This window comes from Porites lutea, chromosome 3, assembly GCF_958299795.1.
Source record: "Porites lutea chromosome 3, jaPorLute2.1, whole genome shotgun sequence".
NCBI classification, from domain to species: Eukaryota; Metazoa; Cnidaria; class Anthozoa; order Scleractinia; family Poritidae; genus Porites; species Porites lutea.
The window spans coordinates 20,233,948-20,242,676 of NC_133203.1; the positions used below are offsets into that span (position 1 = coordinate 20,233,948).

Sequence of the window (8,729 nt, forward strand, 5' to 3'; positions counted from 1 at the left end):
CTTGTGGAACTTTTGAAAGAAAAGAAAGGAGTACACCATTCACAATGACTTCGGCTTCTCCCATACAAAGTCACTCCTTCAAAATAAAATTTCAAGGAAAATGTCCGTACCTATTTTAGGTATACCAGAGGCGAATTTATGGTGATATGGATGGGTGCTTAATATGGGGAAACAAGAGATGTTTGGCACTTTGAGCAGTATCTGCCATCGTCTTGAAAACAAAATGCTTTTAGAACTGAGGAATTTTTAGTCAAGTGATAGAACACAAAACACATACTACTAGCATACTACTAGCACCGACTGTCATGGCGGCTGGACCGACCTGGGCCAGCTCGCTACAATTTCTAGTACTCCTGCTTGGAACAGCAGTTTTAATCCAAGAGAGTATAAGTGGCGACGTTTTAGGATCTTACCAGGCTACAAGCGTCTCAAAGGCGTTTATTACACCTGAATTCGTCTCATATTTGACAAACCACAGAAGATTTAAATCTCGTGCTAAACAATTTACTTCACGGAGGGTCCCACACACAGTCAAAGGAATAAGCAGCTTCAATCTGGAAAGGGATGTGCTTCTGTGCGGGGATGTGGCCATAAATCCTGGCCCGAAAGGGAAGAAGTTGATGTTGAAATACCCATGCAGTGAATGCCACAAAGCAGTTACAAACAACCAAAACGCCATCTTGTGTGCCACATGTGGAAACTGGTCACACGCTAAATGCCTCAATATGTCTCGGACTATTTTCCAGTACTACTTAGACCAGCCTGATATTGATTGGACTTGTCCAGCCTGTGCTCTACCGCCACTGACGGACTCCTTCTTTGAAGAAGTTTCTGAAGGAGATACACTAATTCCAGCCGAGGAGTATCAAGGGGAAACAACTCAAAATACGGCCTTCGAGCAGTTTCTTTACAGAGATGTCACAGAAATTACTTCTGAAAATGATCAGCTAGAACTCTTTAGGAAACATCACAATAAGGATTTCTTAATCGCCCACTTGAACATTAACAGCATCCAAAATAAATTTGAAGAACTGACCAAAGTAATCAAGAAAATCAACGCCCACATAATGTTCGTAAGTGAGACCAAGATCGACGCGAGCTATCCCAACGCTCAGTTCAAAGTTCTGAACTACTCCCTCTACTCAAATGATAGGAAAAAGGGCGGTGGTGGAATTATGGCTTTAATATCTCAATCGCTAGTCAGGACACAGCTCAAACCTGATAAATCCTTTACAACACTGGAAATAATTGCCTTCGAAATCAAAACAGATATGGACAATATGGTAATTGTTGGTATTTTTCGTCCCCCGAGAGCTCTGTGTGGCGAATATCAAACACTGCTGGAAAGCGAACTCAGTTAGGTCTGTAACTGGGCAAGCTTGAACAGTAATTTTGTTGTAGTTACTGGCGACCTAAATCTGAACAGACTTCGCCCTGACAGACCTGAAGGAAAACTGCTTCTCGATTTGGAAGTTGAACAAGGTTTTGAATGTCTAATTACTAAGCCAACAAGAATAGAAAAGTGTGGAATAATTATAACACAGAGTTTAATAGATGTTTTGCTCACTAATAGACCGGATAGCTTCCAGCTATCTGGTAATTACCATCCTTGCTTAAGTGATCACGACCTTGTTTACGGTGTCCTGAAGCAGAAAATAAATCACAACAAACCAGAGGTCATCACATTGAGGAGCTATAAGAACTTTGACCCTGAACTTTATAAACAGCTTTTGTCCTCTGCCCCATGGCACGTTGGACAATTGTTTGATGACGTCGACGATCAAGTTTACGTGTGGAGTGCACTTATGAACAATATACTGGACGAAGTGACACCTGTGAAAAAAATGCGTGTGCATGATAAAGATGTGCCCTATATGACGTCTCATTGGAAAAGTGCGATTAGAGATAAACGCAAAGCAAATGACAAGTACTTGAGAAACAAAACGCCAGAAAATTGGGAATTACAACGTACAGCCAGAAACGAGGCCACTAAACAAAGAAGAATCGCCATCAAACAGTACTGGTATTCCTTTTCCTTATCGCCAAACGATATATTTACACATGTAAGTTAAATAACTGTAACCCTGCGCTACAGGTTTATATACAAACCGTTATGAACTCCATGGAAATTGAAGAAGAGATTGCCTCTAATAATAACAATATGTCCTCCTTCAAAAACAAATGGAGCCCTCTTAAACTTTGCCCCTCGGACAAATAAACTTGCTGTTATTAAATAATTCCAAAAGTTCCAAAAGTTAAAAGTGATGCAGAAACAAATGCAAATGCAAATCACCTTTTAGTTGGTAGGAAAGACTCCTTATGTTTTTGTTGTATCGTGTTTTATTTAGCAATTTTGCAAATAATAGTCAATTTTGTAAAATTTTTTTAGGCTTAATTAGTTGCAAATGCTGTAACACTGTATTTTTCCTTTATCTCTTGTACGTTGTTTTTATTTTTCCTTCATGTAAATGTAAGTATTGTCATAAGAAGTGTTGTAACCAAATAAATGTTATTAAAAAAAAAAACAAAAAAAAAATTCAAAAACAATCCCAAGGCGTTTTTCGATTCGCTGAACATAAACAAAGCACTGATGGAATTTCTTCAAAGGCTTTAAAAACAGGTGCTAATGAATTATCCGCTCCACTAACCACCTTGTTCTATTCTTGTATTAACAAGAATGCATGGCCTAGTGAATGGAAATATGGGCATTGGGCCCCAGTATACAAAAAGGATGACAGAAATGCAAAGGAAAACTACCGGCCCATACCTCTCTTACCATGTGTAAGTAAAGTTCTTGAGAAGTTGGTTGGAGCGCAGATCAACTCTGGCTTTGGTAATCGCATTTACCAAAACTCATCCACTTATCGCAAAGCTCACAGCTGCGAAACAACATTGATCAATTTAGTAGAAGATTGGAGACTAGCGAGGGATCGAAGACAGGTTGTGAGCATACTTTCTACTGACATGTCAAAGGCATTTGACTCGTTACACCCACCACTACTTCTGAACAAGCTTGAAGCATACGGTTTTCAGGAAAGCGCTATTCAACTTTTAAACAGCTATTTAAATGAACGGAAATATCAAGTAAAGATCGGCTGTCATGTTAGTTCGAGCTGATTCGTGAGACGCGGCTGTCCTCAGGGTTCCGCGATTGGCCCGTTGTTATGGAATGTTTTCCAGAATGACCTATCCTACTGCCTAACAGTGAACTTGTCTATGTATGCTGAGGACCATCAAATTTACCACGCAGGAGCAGACCAGGCAGCTGTGACTTCCCAGTTAAAGGATAGTGCCAACTTAGCAAGAATGTGGTATAATTCTAACTTATTGACGGGAAACCTCAAAAAGTACCAAGTTTTGAACTTGGGCTTCACTCAAAATGACAGCAATATTTGTGTGAATAATGTTGTAATTGAAACTAAAGATAATATCATACTTCTAGGAGTAGTGTTAGATTCTAAGCTAAATTTCTCTGAGCATATATCTATCTGTAAAAAAGCCAGCCAGAGAATTGGTGTTCTAATGAGACTACGTAATCTAATTCCTATGAAATCTAAGTTAATATTATTCAAAAGCGCGATATTACCATTCCTCACCTACTGTCACCTAGTGTGGCATTTTTGCAAAGCGAGTGACACTCAAAAGCTTGAAAGACTACAAGAAAGAGGACTTAGAGCGGTTTTCAAGGATAATAATTCTAGTTATGAACAACTATTAGAGAAGGCAGACCTGCCCACACTACTAAATAGTCGCTTACAGGATCTGTGCATCCTTATGTATAAAGTAAAGCATAAACTGTGCCCTGCATATATAAGTAACATCTTTAAAGAACCAAATAGTAATTACAATCTGAGGCAAGCAGATTTCTCTATACCTAGGTATGAGACAGTCACCTACTGCAAGCACTCTATTAGATATCTAGGGCCTAGGCTATGGACAAAACTACCCAAGAGTATTAGGGACGTCACAACCCTAATGTCGTTTAAAAGCAAGATACGCCAACTCAATATAAGTGAACTTTTAGATGATGGCTGCGCACGCTGTAGCCTTTGTTCATTTTGACTTCTGTATATTTTTACTATAAATCTCGCAATTAGATAACTATAGATATTTTACCTACTACTGTATATAGTTTTTACTTTGTGTATTCTCCCCTAATTGGTGTCCCCAAATTAGTAATGGGGTTCTTTTTTCCCTGGCTAGACGGCTTTGACACTTTAATAAAGTTTCAATCTATCTATCTATCTATCTATCTATCTATCTATCTATCTATCTAACGTTTTCTCCTGGTGTCTTTTTAAAATTTTTTGTTTTGTGAATGGTAAATTGCTCTGATCTTATAACATTAACTTACTCAAAAAAAAACATTTTCTTGCTTTGTGATGCTTCTGAACATTACATAGTGACACTGAATTGAAACATAACCAGCTGGCGCAACATTTCTCTCAAATTTGAGTGATGCCAATTTTGGACATCTGGCCCCGGGTAAGTCAGAAAACTTTTTATATCGTAAAGGCAAATCCGAAGTACCCAGATTTTTTATTTCATATTCTGTTATGATAAGAGCTCAACTTTGTCCAGGTAAAATATACATTTTGGCTAGGTATCACACATACAAGATGAGTTTTTTGTTGCTCACTGTTTATCTATTTAAAAAGTGCGTTTGATGGTAGTTTTCGAAAAAGCATAAAAAATTCAAAATCAAGTTTATGTACATGTGGCATGAGACGATTGCAAAGCGCGGGTCATCCACGGTGGCCTCCTGCCTCAGACACTTCACAGAACCATACCAGACAGGCACAAAATCATTGGTGTTTTTTTCGTCAGTTGGTACAATGAACTTCATAAAGAAGGGGTATTTGATATCCTTAACCATAAACTCCCAACTAGAGGACACACTTTGACACGACTTCGCCCAATTTGAAAAAAGAAAATCAAGTGCAATTGTTTTAAGATTGTGAGGCAGACCAACTAGTGGAACCCTTTACAAGTTGTACAGATGGACAAAGACAGTTCTACAATTAAAAAGAACATATAGAAAGTATGTATAGGAACCGCCGCATTGTGACCAGCGGTTCAACTTTTAGAGACATACATTGGTTTAACTTCAGTTGGTGTGAAGAATTAAATCCATCCCTGAACAAGTTTGTGCTTGTTCATCACCAAAACAAAGGTTGGATGAGAGACATCCATTGTTCACTGGAATCATGGAGGAAAGTGAAAATATGGAAGGACAGGGCAGGGGACATTTCTTTGGAAGGGCTGTACCATGAGCCTCTTGCACCAAGTGATTCTCCAGCAAGAATGGCTTTTTTGTCCTTCGTAGAAATTTTGTACTTGCTGCTAATATTGTCCGATATTTTGGTGGTCCATTTTAACGATTTATCTTCAGTTTTTGCAAACAAAATCAACTTTAATTTTTTGAAGTCTGAATTATATACCTTTCCCTTATCATTGAAGCTAACTTGTGGGGGGGGGACTTAAAGAAAGAATAAAGAAAATTTAAGGCATTTTAGATATATTGATTGAAGGAGCACATTATTCTAATCCATCACTTTTAGGACTGAATTATGCCGGGTTTAAGAGAGGAAAATTAGGGAAGAGGAAAGCCTTGGTATCTTAACCCATTCGCCCCTGAACCGCCCGTATACGACAACCCACGAATTCCCTGAACCGCCCGTAACCGCCCGTAAAAATGGCCGCTGGTCTTGGCCCTCTCCCCACTCCTACTGTGTTATTTGCTCTTTTGTCGTCATAGAGACTTTGACAGGTAATAACCAATCATTTGCCGTCTTTTGCGTAGATTTTGACAGCTGATGAGAATAACACGAGGTCAGGATTTTCCGATGAGCGCATGCGAACCATTTTGCAAAAACAAAGCCAGCTTCTTTTGAAATTGACCCCGAGGTCGTGTCAATTTTTGGGGACTCAGAGAGCGAAGACAGCTTTAATGGATTCGGAGAAATAAGCACGGATAGGGGGGATATTTCTGATATAGATTTAGATGACCTTGAAGCCAAAGAAGATGAAGCTGGCTCTGAAGATGCAGAAGTTCCTGAGGATCGCGCAGATGACATGGAGGATGAAGAAGAAGCTCGTTGGACTGCCCACCTCATCGACGTTCAAGTTCCTGATTTCCTGGCAACTAGTGGAGTTAATGTAAACTTAAATGATCCTAATGAATTCGATGTGTTTTTGCATTTCATAGGTGATGATTTGTGGGATCTAATTGTAAATGAGAGTAATTGATACGTGCAGCAAAAGCTAGGTGATAAATTTGTAAATTTCCGACGCATCACGCGCAAAGAGTTAAAGGCCTTTATTGGAGTAAACATGATCATGGGGATTCAAACGATGCCAAACTATGCGTTGTTTTGGTCTGACGATATTTACATAGGAAACCAAGGAATTAATGCTACTATGACTAAGAATAGGTTTGAAGAATTATCTTGTTATTTGCATTTTAGCGATTCAAGTAAAGAACCTGCCCGTTGCGACGCAAATTATGATCGTCTTTTCAAAGTTAGAGCTGTGCTAGATTATGTCCGCAGTAAATGTGAGAATAATTTTAAGCCCACTAACAATATTGCTGTTGACTAGGGTATCTAAAAGATAGTAATGCTGCGGCACATTCTGTTGATACTGGCATTAGTTAGGCAGTGAGACTTAAAAGAATAATTACTATCAGTCTAATAGAGAGAACTCGTGGGAACGTTGTTTAAAAAATGATCAAGTGGTTGTAACTCTGGTTTTCCCACAGTAAATTGTAGGAAATAATAGAAATTCAGATTGTTTATCCATATATTAAAATACGGTGCACGACATTTTCTCTGGAAACACAATAGTTTTCTTTGCTGTTTGTTGCACTTTATTAAGTAACAGTTATTTAGCTATATATTTATAGAAAACAACAACACAAAAAAAGGAAAAAAAAAAGAAAGAAGCAATAAAGAATTCGGTAGGATTCGAACCCTGCACCTTCTGCTCGACGCGACTTTCACATCACCTTCTAGCAAGCTGGAATTTGTATATCCCCCATGTTGCGGAGTCGAAGAACAAATGCTCATCTTCTCGTCAGGTTTAACACCTGGACGAGTCAAAGGCTCTTGAATTGAAATCCAATCCCCAAGTTAACCATCGTACTCATCTGAAAGACTCCTGCGTGTCTTAAAATTTGGTAAGACCTCTAACCGTGCTGTAGAAAATTTGCCACAAAGAAAACTCTAAGTCTGAGCAGCGAACGATGCACTCTCTCCCCCACCGAACTTCCCCATGTTTTTATTTGAGTTGCTCGCGGCGCAATGCACTCTGGTTAAATGCAATGCATTGTGGTAAAAAGTGATGAATTCGAGAATTTGTCGCCCCTTATATATTTCCTTTAAATCCTGATTATGTTGCTGCTCGCTCCCTTCGGTCGCTCTGCAGCAATGAGGGCATGATCGGTTTTAGGGGTAGATTATCTTTTAGACAGTACATGCCAGCAATACAAAGCGGGGGGTACATGCCAGCCAAGCCAACTAAGTGTGGAATTAAAGTTTGGATGGCTGCTGATTCTAGTAATGGCGATGTGCTGAATTTTGATGTTTACTTAGGAAAGGAAGCGAATCAGCGGAGAATTTTTGGCCTAGGTTATGATGTTGTAACTAAATTGATTAGACCATTCATGAATAAGAACCATCATGTATATTTTGATAATTTTGTTAGCTCTGTTACCTTGTTAGAACATTTAGAAGCAAATGGTACTTACGCTTGTGCCACCGTTTCATGTGTGTGTAAACCAAAGTGAGTATAGTTTTTCTTTTCTTTTTAGTTTCTTCAGTATCGATGCCATTATAGGAATAATTGAGCTTAGTTTTGGTTATCAATTTGCAACATCGTTGTTGTAATCTTTTCTGTTTATGCGATCTATTTAGTCTTGTCATCACTGAGCTACAGTGGTTTTAAGGGTTCTTATGCGCTACTCTTCAACATGAGTATGCTGAGTGACTGATACCAGCAGTTTTATCGTCGTATTACTTTAATCACTTTATAGGCTTATTTAGTGTATTTTCTAGTGTTATTTAGTTCTCATTCACTATTTGGTATCATCGGTGTTTAGTCAGATATTTTCGCACTCTACGTATTCTTAGCCAAGTTTTCGTTTGATTTTATCGTTTTCAGTTCGAACCGACTTTGTACGACTTTGTACAATTCACAACTTAAGGACCTTTTGTCTTGTCAATCGACCCCGTCGATTCTTCTGTATCAAGTTGTGACCTCTGTGCTAGGAACATTGATCTCTGGTTCAATAAATCTGTTCATGTTACTTCCTTCACTTCTCGTGGAGTTCGTTTTTTGTCACGCACCATGTTAAGTGGTTTACTTGGATTTTTGGTTCCGGTATTCTGTCCTTGTAAATTACACCCCCAATTCTTCAGGGTAGTTTGCAATTTACTGCTGAGCAGGTTCAGTAGGCAAAGAAGATAGTGCAGATAGTGAAGAATGTGCAATTAGAAGAATGACGAATTTCATATTTTTGATTCACCCATTCCTCTAAACTTAAAACAGAAGCATAAAAGGTGTGCATATTACCTTCTACTGAAAGGACAATACAATGTTCCAAAATCAAATGTTCTTACAGTCTCATTGATTTAAAATATCTTCATTTTTGTTACTCCGTCAGTAGAAGGTAAAAGCTAATCAATATATAGGTTGTTATATTTCTAGAAAGATCATGTTACATCACTTCA

At 38.5% G+C, this 8,729-nt stretch overlaps 1 pseudogene; it reads left to right on the forward strand.

Annotated features, from left to right (window-relative positions):
• The first annotated feature begins 303 nt into the window (after positions 1–303).
• Positions 304–4,062, forward strand: LOC140931862 (uncharacterized; annotated as a pseudogene).
• Positions 4,063–8,729: the final 4,667 nt, after the last annotated feature.